This window comes from Pundamilia nyererei, unplaced genomic scaffold (genome assembly GCF_000239375.1).
Source record: "Pundamilia nyererei isolate P.nyererei 1_Seehausen unplaced genomic scaffold, PunNye1.0 scaffold00016, whole genome shotgun sequence".
NCBI lineage: Eukaryota > Metazoa > Chordata > Actinopteri > Cichliformes > Cichlidae > Pundamilia > Pundamilia nyererei.
This window is the reverse complement of record NW_005187417.1, coordinates 1,879,012-1,884,333: the sequence shown is the minus strand read 5'-3', so window position 1 is coordinate 1,884,333 and position 5,322 is coordinate 1,879,012. Positions and strand designations below refer to the sequence as shown.

At 37.8% G+C, this 5,322-nt stretch overlaps 1 pseudogene; it reads right to left on the bottom strand.

The window, feature by feature from the left end:
- Positions 1-3,287: 3,287 nt before the first annotated feature.
- LOC102215131 (E3 ubiquitin/ISG15 ligase TRIM25-like) lies at positions 3,288-3,858 on the bottom strand (annotated as a pseudogene).
- Positions 3,859-5,322: the final 1,464 nt, after the last annotated feature.

Below are 5,322 nucleotides of genomic sequence, written 5' to 3'. Positions count from 1 at the left end.
GTATCCAAGATGGCCGACTTCTAAATGGCCACCATGGTCACCACCCATCTTGAGGAGTTTGCCCCCTCACATATACTAATGTGCCACAAACAGGACTTTAATATCACCAACCATTCCCATGTTATTACGGTGTATCCATATAAATGGACCACCCTGTACATTGCTGTCTGTATTATTGCTGAAGTCCTAAATGATCACCTTTAGTTTTTGCGCTAATAACATCATGTACAGTCAGACAGGCATGGAGAACAGCACTGATTGGGAGAGGCTTGAACAGATCACATAGTTCAATTCAACATATAAGACTTTAAGAATGCACAAGCATCTACTTAAAATCTATTGAATTTATCATCTATGATATTATTATGTACAATTCCAATGTATTTTGTTTATCTCCCTTAGATAAACAGGCAGCATTAAAGTATGAAATATTCATATACAAATACACACATAAATGTGTCTACTGTCTCAGTGGCTGATAGTGTCCCACAGGCCTCAGTGTGAGCTTGAAGACATTTATAATGTTTAAGTAGTTTAATGTGTAGGTGCTGACGATAAACACAGTTTGAATGAAAGCTTGGTAGCACTTTGGGAACTTTGGTAGCACAGAAACAAGTGGCTATTCTCTGGGACCATATGGATCAGTCATTTTACCATTATTTCACCCAAAGGCACCAAGTTAATACTCAAAGAAGCTGCAGCAATACACACAAATAGAAACAGTACTTGGTGACAACTTTGCTTTTAGCGTTTAACCCTCTGGGGTCCAGGGTATAATTGGCCGACTTTCTGACTACTTTTGATTTGGCCTCTACATTTCACCTTTAAAAACTGTTTATCTTGCTAATCTGTTATTTTCTCATTTTGACATACTGTATCAGCACAATTTATCTAAATTCAGACAAAATTTAAAATACGAGAAGAAAGGGATATTTTTGACCGTAAAAACCACAGGCATGTTTAACGAATCATTTTCATAACTTGAAATGCAAATAGAAATTTTACATTTTTTAAAACTATGCACAAGTTTTGCAAACAACATAGTTATATGGTACTATCTACCTAAAAATGCAGCCAAGGCTTAGACATTTTTTATATAAAACTATTTACAGAACAATCAGGTGTTCTGCATCAAAAAAGAAGGCACACAAATTATTTATACAACTCCAAAAAAAAATAGTTTGTGTCCACTATAACACAGATGACAACAGCACAGGGATCAACCTGCAGGTCTGACAGCAGGTGTGTCACTCAGCATTTACACTGCAGTCTGCCTTTGGTAGCTTTTTTGCAGCAATTGTGACATTCACTAGTAGAACTGGCAGACAAAACAAAACAACAACTATACATGGACATGGTTAATATTATGTAACAGCAGTGTTAGAAAATGTTGAGTATGTTTCCTCATCTCTGCTTCTGTCATAACTAATCTGACCACTTGAGGGTGCTGTCAAATCTAATAAACTGTACATCCAAGGTTATTTTGTACAAAGGGCTATGTTTACATATATATATATAAAAGATCTAATAAAAGATCTACATAAAACAATTTCACCCCAAAGTACTGTTATATAAAAAAATATATAAAAGCATCACATAATTGACAAGACAACAGCAGCAGTATAGTGCAAACCAGACTGCCAAATGCCTCCTTCTTGTAGTGAAGCGCAGCTGTTTCTTATAAGCCTGCTAATTATCGGCTGGGAAGGTGTGGATGTCAGTGGTGCGTTTGTGGACATCATGTAAAATCCTACTCCAGAATCTACTTCACTACAAAATGTTTATTTAAAAATGCCTTGGCTGCATTAAAAAAAAAAAAAGCTGCAAAAAACTTTGTTGTTTGCCAAACTGAGTTACTTTTTTGAAGAAGTAACTATATAATTAATTGCCCAGCACTGGTCATTATATGCTATATTTTGCAGACAGGACTCTCTCCCAGACCACAGACTCATACTCATAATACAAGTCAGAGCTTTATAAAAAAAAAAAAAGAAAAAAGTAAGTTTTGTTTTCGAAATTGGAGTTCAAGTTATTTTTACTTCCAATAGTGTTAACATGCTACACAGTTCAATGACTAGATTTTTTTTACATTTTCACTGTAAGTGGGCTAAAGCAGTTAATTAAAAGTAGTCTAACATAAATGTAAATGCTGTAATTTGACTCTTCATTCTGTAACAGTGTCCATCTGCTCCAGCTCACTAAACACAGCAGACAAGTCTGCACCCAAGAAATGATAAGCTCTAAGTCCAGCATACAGCGGCTGAGTGAATGTGGCCTGGACTCTGTGGAGGAGAATCATGGTGTCAAAGATGCTGTAGAAAGACAGAACACCTGCTGTGTGACTCAGGTACACTCCTATTCTGGAGTACTGAGGACCTGAAAACCATTCACATACTCTTTTATGACTTAATTCATAGTGACTGGAAGAACACCTTAACGCCCAGGAGTTATCATTATTTCCAAATTCACTTTCATCTCCTGTTCTCATAATGCTTTTGTATGCGACTGCTACATACATACCAGACCCACTCCACTCTACATCCCAGTAGTGACGTCCAGTCAGACTTTCTCTGCTCAGGACCTGAGACCTATTCATGAATCTTTCAGGGTGACCTGGATATGCCTGTTTTTTACTAACAAATGTTGCCCTTCTGTTCTCTTCAGATAATAACATCCTCGTGTTTACAGTGTCTGGATCCAGTGTGAGCTGAGTTGAAAACTTTAAGAATTCAGCTCTGGTTTTGGGCTCTGGTTGTGGTACCAACACATCCACATTAATCACTGTCTGCGAAAACTTTTTGCCATCCCCTCTGAAGAATGCCCTGTAGCTTATCTTTTACCTCTGACACAGCAGCCGGCACATCCCCAAAATACAGCAAAGGACGGGCTGTGGGACACCGTGACTCTGAAGATTCATTGAGATCTGAGAGCAGTGGAAACATATTCAGAAACTGGGTGTGATCCTCTGTGTGAGAGAGCTTCTCCAGTTCAGTATCTTTTCTTTTCAGCTCATTGAGTTCCTCCTCGAGCTCTTCCAGAAGCTCGTTGACTCGATTTATTTCAGTTTCCTGCTGGACTCTGATCTGTTGCTTCATATCAGAGCTTCTTTTCTCAATGAGGAGAATCAGCTCACTGAATATTTTCTCAGTGTCCCTCACAGCTTTATCAGCGAACTGATTGATGGCTTCCACTTCCTGCTTATGCAAATTCACGTCTTTTTTTCTATTCTCGATTCTTTGTTGAATTTTTTCACGGCATGGATCGAGGTCTTTCTGTCTTTGAGTCCTTTAAGCTGATGCTGGGACTGTCTCGTGGGCTTTATGCTCATCTATGGAGCAGGTATAACAGATACATCTGTTATCAGTGCGGCAGAAAATCTTCATTACCTCATTGTGGCGAGAGCAGATGGTATCCTGAAGCTTCTCGGAGGGGTCGACCAGTTTGTGTTTCTTTAATGCGTCTACATTATGATGAGGCTGGAGATGTTGCTCACAGTAAGAGACCAGATACTGCAGACAGGATTTGATGGCTTTAAGCTTTCTCCCACTGCAGACATCACAGGCCACATCTCCAGGTCCAGGATAGCAGTGATCAGCAGGAACAGTATACAGTCCAGTCTCTTTCAGCTCCTCCACCAACTCTGCTAACATGGTGCTTTTCTTCAGGACAGGCTATGAAGGTCTGTCTGCACTGAGAACAGCTGTGGATGTGCTTCTGATCCTGTCCATCCCAGTGAATTTTAATACAGTCCCTGCAGTAGCTGTGTCCACAGGGAATAGTCACAGGATCATTCAGTAGATCCAAACAGATTGAACAGCAGAGTTTGTCGCCATCAATCTGAACTCCTTGATCAGCCATTTCCCCTCTCAGAGTGTGAATAGTTCTGAGCGGAGAAGGAAGGATTCAGACTCCCACAAAAGTTGACAGGTAGCAACTGAGACGTGATCATGCAGATTAACCCTGCAGTAACCAAACGACTTAGCAACTAAAACGACTGTTTGTTTGTTTTTTAGGTCATTTTATTTTATACATAATAGATTTAAAAACAGCATGATTTGTGTTTATCATATATATACTGTTTTCATTTTGTGCGGCAGGTTCATTAAACCTTTCATTCATTTTTATGCAGTTAAAAAGAATTATTGATCATCTAGTGTCATTTTAACACCAAATGAACTCTAAAATACTTTAATCAGCAACAAATTAAAGTATTAATTAAATATGCATGCTCATGTTTAATTTGGCCACCAGAGGGGAGTAAAACATAACTACAAGATATTCTGCTACTGGGCGTATATCTATATTGGTCATTTCATCAAGTTCCCTCTAGTATATAATGTTAAAAAATGTAAAGATGGAATTCACAGCTGGAAATCGTAAATTATTTCTGAGAAGTAGAATATTAAAAATATCTATATGACTTAAGAAGCTGTAATTGGCAAATGCTGAGAATTTTGACTTAGACTTTTTGACCACATGATCTGATCCTCGTCATCGAAGTGCCATTTAATACAGTTCATACAGTAGCTGTGTCCACAGGGAATAACCAGAGGATCAGTAGATCCAAACAGATAAATCTGATAAATCCCAGAAAAAGAAATGGCATTCAAAAGTGTGTATTAATTCATTTTATGCACATTCTTGGCAGTGACTAGAAAAGCTTGAGAAACCATCAAAAACAAAAGAAAGTGTTGCTGGAATTTTTAAAGTTTTGTGTACCCATAACTTAAAAAGCTCCAGCACTCAGCCAGTACAGTAAGTATATCCAGGTATGCTTTACTGTACTGGTAGTAAAGCCTATGCCTATATAGGGCCAAAACTGGCAGAAGAAATAAAGGTTGATGGAATAGAAAGGGACACTGGTGAAAATATTGAAAGGAATAGTAGCTCAATGTTTTTAAGAGCAGTGGAAGAGAAAGAGATTTATGACATAGTTAGAGGACTTAAGAATAAAACCAGTACAGACTGGAATGATATTGATATGGTAACAGTAAAGACAGTTATTGATGGTATTGTAAAACCATTAAAATATATATTCAACTTGTCATTTTTTTTCCACAAAAAATGAAAGCTGCTAAAGTTATTCCCATTTACAAAACCGGTGAAAGGCATCATTTTACAAACTTTAGACCAGTGTCAATACTCTCCCAGTTCTCTAAGATACTGGAAAAACTCTTCATAAAAAGATTTGACAGTTTTGTGGAAAAATATGAATTAATGACAGATAGTCAGTATGGGTTCAGAAGCAACAGATCAACAGCTTTGGCACTGATAGATTTAATGGAAAAGATAACGGAATGTATGGATAATAAGAGGTATGCG